Source organism: Camponotus floridanus, unplaced genomic scaffold (genome assembly GCF_003227725.1).
Source record: "Camponotus floridanus strain SB8 unplaced genomic scaffold, Cflo_v7.5 scaffold38, whole genome shotgun sequence".
In the NCBI taxonomy this organism is placed as follows: Eukaryota; Metazoa; Arthropoda; class Insecta; order Hymenoptera; family Formicidae; genus Camponotus; species Camponotus floridanus.
This window is the reverse complement of record NW_020229525.1, coordinates 12,238-25,174: the sequence shown is the minus strand read 5'-3', so window position 1 is coordinate 25,174 and position 12,937 is coordinate 12,238.

Below are 12,937 nucleotides of genomic sequence, written 5' to 3'. Positions count from 1 at the left end.
AATCGCGGCTGTTCCGCATCCTTGACGTCTCAGTCCGAACGCGAGGATCCTCCTCGAAACGTTACGAGCAAATTTTTGGCGAACTGGTCCTTCAATTATGATTCTCTTCAAGTACGATCTCATCTTTCTAATTTAATCATCTTCTTATTTTCTATCAAGTCGGCGAAGTGAGACGCGATGAAAAGAGTGGAAACATATTAATTATTTTTTGAGATTTAATAAAATTAATGATGCCATTATATAAATTCGTTCACGCGGTTCTCCAATTCTTAAAATATGTTTCACGTTTTTTTGTGAAGCTTAGAAAACATCATTTTTAAACATCTCCGGGGAATAGAATATATAATTTTTAACAATCTTATTATCTTTTCTTATTTGCGATAAAATCAGTAAAAAATGAGAAAAAAATTAATTAATTGAGACTTAACAAAATTGATAATATCATTATATAATAAAAATCGGATTTACCAATTTTTAGAATACAGTTCATTTCGTTCTCTCATGTGATTAGAAAACCGCAATCAGAAAGAAACATCAATCTTTCTCACAGTTCAATTTATTCATAATTTGAACGACATGGTAAAAATTGCATGTGTAAAGGAAAATTTTTAAACATCTCCGGGGAATAGAAGATATAATTCTTAACAATCTTATTATCTTTTCTTATTTGCGATAAAATCAGTAAAAGATGAGAAAAAAAATTAATTAATTGAGACTTAACAAAATTGATAACATTATTATATAATAAAAATCGGATTTACCAATTTTTAGAATACAATTCATTTCGTTCTCTCATGTGGTTAGAAAACCGCAATCAGAGAGAACTGTCATTCTTTCTCACAGTTCAATTTATTCATAATTTGAACGACATGGTAAAAATTGCATGTGTAAAGGAAAATGTTTAAACATTTTCTCTGGGGAAAAAGCAAGACTGAAAATCTTCTTGGCACACGTAGTCCTGGCGTGCTCTCGATTCGCGATGTTGTTGCCCCTCGCGAGCCGACGAAGCGACGATGACGCGACGTGCGACAAGGACCCAGCAAGGCAAGGCAGTTGAGAGGAGAGGTAAGTCGAATACAATAGAAAATATTCGTCGCCTGTTATTGCCTCGCACGTACGCGCGATGTACGTGTCGGTACGTTCTTATTTACTTTATCGAGAGGGCGAATCGCGGCGGCGGCAGCGGCGCCTACGGTAGCACGATTTCCCCGAGTTCCTCTGTGCCCGGTTCCCCCGACTTTCCCCCTGTACGCCAACCCTTTTTCTTCTCGTTCGTCTCTTCGGGAACAGGCCGCCGGACGTGATCTCTCCTTGCATCGTCTCGTTAGTATGGCTGCTTATCTGCTTTTCTCGTCCCCGAGTGCGCAACGTGAATGCCGCGCGTTTCTCTCCATTGTCGTTGATTTCGGTCCACGTGTGCACACGGCAACGACAACGGGTCCGTCGTCGCTTCTCTCTAGCCTGCGAGACGTGCGTCGACTACCATCGTGGGCTCTCCCCCGATTTCCCGGATGCGTTTCCTCGCTCTCCTCGGGGATGTTACCGCGTCGCGCGGCGTTTCTTTCGCGGGACTGAACGGGATCGAAAGACAACGGGGTTCGCTAGTATAAATATCGCAGAACCAAAGCATTTTCTCGCTACGAATACTTTTCTTTTCCGGATACATCCGGTCGCATTTCATATATCAGAATAAAAAGTATGAATCAAAATCAATTTTAAACAAATAAATATAAATAGAGAAAAAAATATTTTAAACAAAAATAAGAGAGAAAATAATTCTAGAAAAAATAATATGTAAAAAAAGTATGATGGTCTGCACGATACTCATTATATTCAAAAATAATATAATTTTCTAAAAAATGCATATCTTTTATTGAAAATATATTGTGTATACTGCATACATAGCGCTTTCTCTCTTTCTCTTTTTCTCACTCTCTTTATTGTACATTAACAAATAAAATTAATTTGTTTTATGTATAATATTATAATTTTAGAGAATTTATAAAAAATAATGAAATTTTTTGTTAAAAAATTTCGCTCAAAATCGCAAAGAACTTCACAAAATATACAACCAAATTCATATATTCATATTTGTAAGTACAAATAAAAAATTTTATACATGAAGACAGGTTATAATATTATTATCTAAGTACTGTTTAAATACTAATTGCCTTAAATAAGATAACTGGAATTAAATCTTTCTCAAGTACATCTGTCTAACAATAAAGAGTGTAATGAATATTTTCAATAATCTAATTTGAGTGTTGCAATAATCTAATTCGAAACACATATTTTTGTTCTATTTTAATGATTTTCAAATAATAAAGTGATTCAACTTTTTAAAAAAATTGCTTTACAGTTTTAACAAAGAGACTTATTCAATTCAAATATTAGTTACAAATGTTAGAAACAGCTAATTTATAAATTAGTACTTATTTGAAGAAATTAAATTTTTTTAAATAAAGTAAAATGTTAAATTGATGCCTTGGATAAACATTGGAACGATTACGATTCAAAACATGTTTGTATCTATGTATATCTTATTAAAATGATTCGAAAACATATTTATTTCTATGTACATCTTATATGATTTTTGAAATAACTTTTGATAAAAAATATTTATATAGAACAACCGATATAAATTATACATGATATATTATTTAAGATAATTTTTTAAAAAGTTTCTTTTGAAAGTAGAGTTGTTCTATAGTAAGTATTATAAAAGAATATTAAAAACTGCTAATCTATCAAGTATTTTTAATTTAAAAAATCAATGCGAATGATAAGATAAATATATACAGAGAAACAAAATAAATCGAACACCATATTGTATTATAATAAAATATTGTTTAGGAAAGTTATTATTTTCCGAACGATACATTAAAAGTATTTAAAAATGTTATTAATGAGAATATATTAAAGTTTTATTACTTGTAATATGATTAATTATAAATTGATAAAATAGAATCCATTACATGATAATACAAATGTTTTTATTTGGAAAAATAATATCTAGACTTATATACACATTATTATTATATGTAACGTTTTAAGGTCATTTCTGTAAAAAAAAGTAACTAGTAGAAAAATTTTTATAAAAGTTATACGAGATATAATATTTAAAATATGTGTATATATGTATACAAAATGTTAAATACAAATTTAAGTATAATATAAATTTATTATTTTCTACACATATTTACATAAATATAAATTGTATAATATAAATATAAATATAAATTGTATATTAATATAAATATAAATATTGTATATTAATATATTATATATATATTTTGTATGTTAATATTAATATAAATTGTATAATATTGTATTAATTTATTACTTTTTATACATATTTATATAAATATAAATTTTAGATATGTGTAAAAAATGATAGATGTTAAGATAAAAAAAAGTTTTAAAAGTTTAAATATGCGACTAAGCTTACTTAAGAAATACATATGGACAAATTACAAGTTACAAGAGAAACTCGATATATATATGCTCTTATTCATACAAGTTACTAATTAAATACAATACAATCACACACAATTCGTAAGATTATATTATATTACGTCTATCTTTACTCTATCTTTACTTACCAAAATTTTATTTTTTCCAATATTGTTTAGTATTGTTGATATTGTCAAAGTTAAAATGAAGAAATCTGCGCTGATGATGCCTAATAAACCATTCTAACGTGCGTTTTTGAATTTGCATCGTTGTCGTTCAGGTCAAAGCTGGAATTTAAAATTGCTCGATTAAACTTATTTATTAATACTTATTAATATTTATTAAACTTATTTATTAATATTTATGTACAATTTGTTAAGATAATCAAGAATAGTATAATTAGCATTATTTTATTTGATTAAAAACGTATCGATTATTCAATTTTTTCGATTATCTTACCTTAATACTTTTACTATGTACAAAATAATGAGAGGAATCAATTGGTGTAAAGAAAACACATAGTTATTTTTAAGAAAAAAAATGTAATTATTAATTGCAAATTACATATTTTTTCTTCGAAACAATTATGTTTTCTTTACACCAATTAATTTCTCTCATTATTTTGTACATAGTAAAAGTATGAAGGTAAAATAATCGAAAAATGAATATTTTACAAGATATTTTATGGTTTATGTAAAATTAAGAAATTATTTCAAGTCTTATAACTCAAAAAGTACTCGAGGGAAAAATATTTTATTATAGTGTTTTGGAAAGCTCTCGAGATAAACTATAAGAATATGTAATAAAAAGTAGGGAATTCCATTAAGAAATTGACGGTGATCTTCACGTGACCTACAAATAACTCTCCAAGGTCAAATCATTGCCATTATCTGATGGCCCTCTTCAAGCCATACAACTTTTGTTTGAAATATTTTTTTATTTAACGCACCGTTTCAGAGATATTTGAGCATATTATTTAAAATGGGACACCCCGTATATGTGCAAGCGACTCAACGATGGTTAACAAACAAAATAAAAAGTTAATAAAAAAAATAAAACTTACCAACTCAAGAATATGTATATATATGATTTAATTGTCGGAGGTCTGACTATATAAATATTGAAGAAATGTAACAATAGTCGTCAATCGTTGAAATTTATTTGAGCCAAATTTTATTTTATAATTTCGACATTTTATAAATTTATATTATTTTCGTCCGTGCCCGTTCAAATACGAAAATTAATTAATATCTATTAACATAATGGGCGTCGAATAAATGATATTCTATTTGTTGTAAAGCATGTCTTGACACAGAATATATAATTCTACAAAGCGAGCACTTCACATTTGCATTTTTTGTTATGTAAAAAATTCTCCATATCCAATCATATCCTTCTTCTTGGTGCAATTGATTTTCATAGATTATCCGATTATACATCTCATTATGTTCATTGATTATATGTTCTCTGAAATGTGTTATTGTTCCAAATATTCGATACTTTGTATTACAAATGCAACATCTTGCACGTACGTTTTCTAAATTAAAATACTTCATTATCCAGTCAGATTCTTCTAAAATTCTTTTCGAACATTCCATGGAATATTCCATGATGATCACTTTGTATTACAGATTGTGCGTTATGAAATATAAGAGAAGAACTGTTTCTCTATTCGGAAGGTATTCTTACAAAATGGATTTGTATGTGTGTATGTGTGTGTAAATGATGTAAATATACACAATTTAGATCTATCCAACGTCTCATATTGCTTTATTCCGCTTGTCAATATTTGAAAATAACAGTTTGAAATTGACACTAGAAATGTGTATAAAATAATTTCTATCTACAAATATGAGATATAATAGATATTTATATTTATGTATAATTTGTTAAGATAATCAGGAATAGTATAATTAGCACTGTCTTATTTGATTAAAAACGATATCAATTATTCAATTAAAGTTTCACTCTCTCTTTCTCTCTATTTATATTATCAGAACTCTCATTGTCCAAATACTTGAAAACTTGAGTACGCAGATCCGCATACTATATTCAAAGATTTCTTCCATCCAATTATTTCAATGTATAAATTTTTGCAAATCATTGATCTATATTTGGATTATAAAGAAACGAGCGGTAAATTTCTTTTGTCGTATTTAGATTTAAATAGCGTTAATTCTACGAGAGTGACTCGGATACATTTATAAAACAGAATTTAGAAAAATTTATTTATAATGTACTTATTACATATATTAAACACAAATATGCTATACATTTAATTGTAAGTGAAAATTGTAAATGGAATACTTATGGTAAAAAGTGCTAAATACTTAAATTTTATATGATCATTATATACACACATATGTGCAAGCGACTCAAAGATGGTTAATAAACAAAATAAAAAGTTAATAAAAAAATAAAACTTACCAACTCAAGAATATGTATATACATGATTTAATTGTCGAAGATCTGACTGTATGAATATTGAGTAAATGTAAGAATATTGCTGAAATTCATCTATGCCGAATACGGAAATTCATTAATATATCTATTAATATAATGGGCGTCGAATAAATGATATTCTATTTGTTGTAAAGCAAGTCTTGACACAGGATATCTAATTTCACAAAGCGTGCACTTCATATTAGCATTTTTTGTTATGTAAAAAATTTTCCATATCCAATCACATCCTTCTTCTTGGCGCAATTGATTTTCATACATCATCCAATTATATATCTCATTATGTTCATTGATTATATGTTCTCTGAAATGTGTTATTGTCCCAAATATTCGATACTTTATATTACAAATGCGACATCTTGTGCGTACGTTTTCTAATTTAAAATACTTGTTTATCCAGTTATATTCTTCTACAATTCTTCTCATATGTTCCATTGCATGTTCCATTGAATGTTCCATTGAATGATGGTCACTTTGTATTACCGATTGTGCGTTATGAAATATAAGAGAAGAATTATTTCTCTATTCGGAAAGTATTCTTACAAAATGGATTTGTATGTGTGTATGTGTGTGTAAATGATGTAAATATATACAATTTATATCTATCCAACGTCTCACATTGCTTTATTCCGCTTGTCAATATTTGAAAATAACAGTTTGAAATTGAAACTAGAAATATGTGTACAAAATAATTTCTATCTACAAGTATGAGATATAATGACAAACAATTAAATTTAGGTATCGAATGAATATACATTACGAGTTTTTATTTTATATTATTTGTTTTATTTCAATAATATAAATAGTTTATAAATACAATAATAGAAACAATATCAAATAATATTTTATAAATATTTTACTGTGTTACAAATAATATTTTATAAATATTTTACTGTGTTACAAATAATATTTTATAAATATTTTACTGTTAACATTTTATATTATATATATTCTAAGTATTTTGTTCAAATCGGTTTCTTCCAATTTTAATGCCAGTAATTGTCGCTTTTTCCTTTTCTCATCTTAATAAAAAAAAAAAAAACAATTTGCTCAAGATATATGATGTATACTTTTTCTCATTTCTGTTCTTTTTTTAATTTCTTAAAGTTTCATGCGTTCAAAATATACTATATGTTTATTGCATTTAAAAATAATAAAATCTAAGAAAAATAATAAAAAATTCTTAGAATATACAACAAAATATTCAAACTTTTATATGCACAAATTAAAAGTCTAAAAAGTGAACACTATTAAAATACCAGAATGTATTATAAATAAAGCATTAAATATTTTAAGTAAATATTGAAATAGATAATAATTTGGAATATATATTTATTTCTCTCTACTTTTTGAGGTGTTTAAAAATAGTAATTTGTCTTTCTAGGTATTGTATATAATTTTAACAAAAAAGAAGTTATTAAATTTTAAATGTTATAATAGATTCAAATATCAAAAATTGCTAATTCACATATTAAAAGCTGTTAATTGATAGAAATCTTAAAATTTAAAAATAAATCGGTTTGATCAGTGTGAATAATATAATAAAGAAGATATTATAAAGAGAAACAAATTAATTAAATGCAAAAGATGGAATTAGACAAACATTATATTAAATTCTTATTTTGAAACAATTATAATTTTGCAAATGTGCAAATGTTGCAAATGACATATTAATATGCTTATTTAAAAATTTTATTTTATTAAAAATGAATTAATTTATAATAATATATATTAATATTATTATAAATTAATTATATATTATATATTATATATTAATATTATTCTTCTTACATTTAAAATGCGCATCGTATTATAATATATATATATATATATATATATATATATATAATTTGGAAAAATAACAATATTTTATACATTATTATTAATAAATTCTGTAAAAATTATTTTTCTTTAGAATATATATAAGTATAAATTATATAAAATATACATGTATGTTATATAAAATATATACTTAAAATATACATGTATGTTATATAAAATATATACTTAAAAATAATAGGAATAATATTTTTAACTATGTGATGATGTTTAATTAATAAATAGTTAACAAATTATAAGTTTGCAAAAAAATTAACATAGCTATCTTCATGATATTGTTTTACGTCATATATTACAAAAGTAGGCAAATAATCACTCGTAAAGGATACCAGATTTTACTTTTCAAATTATTCAATTTGTTTGGGACAATTCAAGTTATTAGAATTAAAAATATTGTTACAGTTGATAGATGTTGAAGCATTCTCTTCAGTATTTATTTCAAAACTTGCATCATTGTTGTTGAACTTAGCTGCTTGTAAATCTACATTTACATATAAAATGATTATCAATAAACAAATTTAGAATAATTAATGTAGAGAATTCTCTTTAATTGCGCGCGTTGTTCATTTAACAGATGAAAAAATTATTATTATTAAGATTTGATTCATATATTCGAGAATTCGAAAACAGACACAAATATTTTTCGGATTAAAAAATTCTTGATTATTTAAATGAATAAAAATTAATGATTAGATTATATTTTAATTGTAAATAGATACAATTGACAATATTTGAATATGACATTAGCTAAATAAAGTTGAGATATTACTTATTAACGCTTTTAAAATACAAATATATGTATATTTGATTTTTAAATATTTATAATATTTATGATAAACAAACGCTAAACACATACATATTTGAATTTGATATTGAACACAAAAACGCATGCAAATATTTCTTTAAAAGAATAGTAATACCTACAAAATTTATCATTAATTTCTTTTATTCCTCGCTTATTTGAATTCCCACAGGTACGTCCAACAAATGGATAAAAGTCAAGTGCAACATTAAATTGTAAGAATTACTTTCGTTGAACACATCGTTGCAAATGCGGCATTTTCTCTCCTGTGTACTTAATTCTATGACGTATAATTTTACCCAGTTATGGAGACGTTTTGCTCTCCTTTTATTAATATAATGCTCAAATATTAAATGATTTATCATAGATGTTAAGTCAGGGTTTGGCATACATATACATTTACAAATACTGCAAATTGGAATTCCATATTCTGATATGTAAAAGAATTTCCATAGCCAATTATTGTCTCCTGCTCTGACGTTATTTTCATGAATTCCACTATGTTGATCGATTATGTGTTTTTTTAACCGTTCTATTGAATTAAAAAGTTGATGAGATTTATTACAAATACTGCAGCTTGCTGTTGTGTTGTTTAATATACAATATTCCAATATCCAAAAACGACACATCGTTGACATGTCAGCTCTGTATCATATATCGTGTATTACTAAATGTAAGAGAAGAGCTATTTCTTATCAAGGAGTGTTTATAAAAATTATATATAAAAACAAAGTCATGTAAAGATATATATCGTTTGGTTTGAAATATAGTTTAAATTTGTTTTTCTTTTTCTTGTTTTGAATCGCTTTTTTTCTTATTATTCGCAGTTTTAAATTCACAATTAAAAAAAAAAACATATACAATACATGCAACAAACATATACAATGTATGCAAAATACGATGGAAAATAAAATCGGCCTAGAAAATTAAAAATTAGCATTAGCTAGATTTTATTTTTTAGGATTTTATTCTTCAATTTGTCGTACGTTGTAAAGAAAAATACACAATTTTTAATTTAATTTAAAGTAAAATTTGCAATGTGTATATATGTAATTAATAACGAAAAAATGATGATAGTTTGAATCATGCAGCTTAATTTTAATAATAATAAACATCTTCAAAAAATAATTGAAAAAATAATCATCATAATTATTTCAAGAGATTATCTGGGGAATTCATTGGAATAAATCAAGCAAGATCCTTTGTGATTGGAAATATTGCTGTTTTTTTTTCTCGCTAATGCGAATTCGTCAATACGTCCAGTATTGTAAACAAGTTCAAACGACACGACGCAGATGCCGAAAGACGAGAACTCTCAAGTGATACTTGAAGACTAGGAGGGAAACGTCTCTAACGTCGCCACGGAGACATTTGCATACTTGGGTATTCATGCAGGGGAAGCTTTCGTCGGCACATTACAGGATCCGGGATTGTTGCGCGTGAATACGCGACATTGTCTGGGAAGCGACTGCGAGAACGGCAAAGAGACATTGTGCGTTAATGCGAATAGATGGGCGTACACTCCGATATATATTTACGATCGCGGGAATTCGATTTGAATAAATTATGAGATATTATGCCTTACGAGACTTTTCGTAGAGATGTAAATAGGAAAAAACTAAGTGGTGTTTTTCAAAAAATATTTCTTTTGTCGGAAAAACAGGTGTCATTTTATTTTTTTTTGAATTTTGTTGTTTTTCGCACATGTATTTTTTTTAACATTTTTACTATCATGAAAGAGTATATTACGAGTATAGTAAGACTCATATCGAGTTGCGATCCTCCATGCATTTGCAATTCATAAATTTAGGCATCTTATAAATTATATATAAATCTTTCTTTTTATTTTTCCTTTTTAAGAGTTTTAATCAGATTTAATGAGATGCGATAAAATGAAACTAAACACAACTTAATTCGGATAATTTTCGATTAGATGCACAATCAAAATTTTTGCACCTAGCTCTGAAACTTATTTAATCATGTCGCGTTTGACGTAACTTGCAGCAAAATTCTCATTAATTTTAATTCTCATTAAAGTTACATTTGAAATGAGTTAAAAATGTAATTTTTTAACTATATCAACAAAAAATGTAAAGGCATAATATTACATTTAAAAAATAATAAGAAGATTAATTTTGTTTTTTTTTTCTATGAAAAAAGAAACATCTTCCAATATCTTTTTCTCTATTAGAAAAAAATAATTTTTTATTAGTTTATTATTAGTTTTTATTAGTTTTAAATAATTTTTTTATCTTTATTTGTGACGCATAATTAGAGAATTTTGTTTAATCTTTATGGGCAAAGTTGAACGTATTTTCGCACTCGTTACATCGTGAATTTGACGTGAATAATTCGTACAAATATCTAGCCTTCTGCCTAGCTGTAAGCTCGAGATTGTCGTTACTCGATTCACGTATTAATCTAATCTCGAATCTATTTTCGAGATTCATCAAGAACCATCTCGTTTCTCAGTTACACCGAGAAATCGATTCGGGCGAATGAAATGAAACGGGATATCCTCTCTTTTCTTTTCTCGCGCCGATCTCTTTACAGGATCGTCGTCGTCTCCGTGCCACCGAGCCGGATAATTGCTTCGATTATTTACAAGATTTCTCCCCGTGGCGGATTAAAGTGATACCGTCTCCTATGACGCGATACTCACTCTTCCCCGCTTCTTTGAGAAATTTTCCCGTTTCCTTTTTCGCGCTACCCCCATACCTCCCCTCTCCTCCTCGCTCCTATAAAGCCTAATCCGATCACGATGAAACGAGGTGTCCGTTCAAGTGTAATCCCGCGATAATGGATATTGCTATTCAAGGTATTTCTCGCATTGAATGACAAGTTCTCGTCGCTGCTTTGCCAGTGGTTAAAAATCCCAGAGAGTGACGCGGTTGATCGTTATACGTGGAAGGAAGAACGTTGTTTGGATTTAATCGAACGGCTCGATGAGAGAATAAATCTAACCCCCTCTAAAAAAATATATAGAACAAAAAAAAAAATATATATATATATATATATATATATATATATACAATACGTTCGATATAAAAAGCATGATTTATATGAAGACAAGAGACATTTTATATAAATATATCATAGAACGTACGCCAATTTCATGTGAGGATAATTTTTTTTCTTCAGCATCTTAAGATACTTTGCTCCCCACGAGATATTTGTTTCGTTTAATTTATTTATGCTTATCCTTAATATTCTCCATCAATTTCGGCCTTTTCTTTCTTTCTTCATAATCGAAAGGACGGAAATTCCTTATCCATCGGTAAATCGAATTCATAATTTCGTAGGCTCTAAATCTTTGGTCTCGAAATCGATGAGATTCGCACTTGATATTGAATTATGAATGCGTCAAGCGCGCGTGACGTGATGAGCCGGGAGTGTCAATGGAACGACAGTGTAGGAAAGGGAAAGGGAGGAGCGGGCTTGCATGAAGCGTGCCGCAACCGATCCCACATCGTAGGTATTATAAGTTCAGTCGAATCCTTCGTGGGAATGAGCGGCTTGCGCTCGCGAGACTCACCTTTGCATTACTGCCAGCTCGTCCCCCAAGTGTAATCTCTAAGCTCCTAAAAGGTATTCGCCCCTTTCAGCCCGACCGCCGTCGTTGCCGCTTCCTTACACATACACATACATTCTCTCTTTTTCTCTCTCTCTCTCTCTCTCTCTCTTCCTTTCTCTCTCTGTTTGTCTGTACCTTCTCTTCCCCTTAACATAGACTTCAAACTTGGAGTTATCGTGCTAGTGGCTGTACGTGCGACAAAACGTGGTAGAAAAATGGTCTTCGAGAATCACTACATCGGATATATTACTCTGGTATTACACGGTTCAAAAAGAAATAAATTTCTTTAAATCCAAGAAAGAGAATAGTCAGTCCTCGCAAATTTTTTTCAACTTAAATTTTTGTCATTTTAACTTTATTATCATTTATTATAATTTATATTATAATTTAACTATATTTTATTATGTTCATTTTTCTGTTTTATTATACAATATGTAATGTGCGTTGAAAAAGAATTTTATTTCATGTAAAATTGGGTAAATGTATTTCTATAATTTTTAACTTCTAGAAAGATTTCCTACAAAGATTTAATAAGATTATTGTGATTAAATGTTGGTTTATTAAAACAAATTGAAAACGGCAAATGTCAAAATTAAACAGATACTACCAGTATGAAGTTTTGAGTCTAATAGTTTAAATCTACCCAAATTTTTTAATTTGGGCAAATTGATGTATTTGATGAATAATTAATTATTTGATTTTCGTAATGTAACGTAAAAAGCGATTTAATAAATTCAATTATGGACTTTCTCGCAAACTTGTAAATTAATTAAATTATATTTCATTTTTTATTTGATCTGATGATAGGA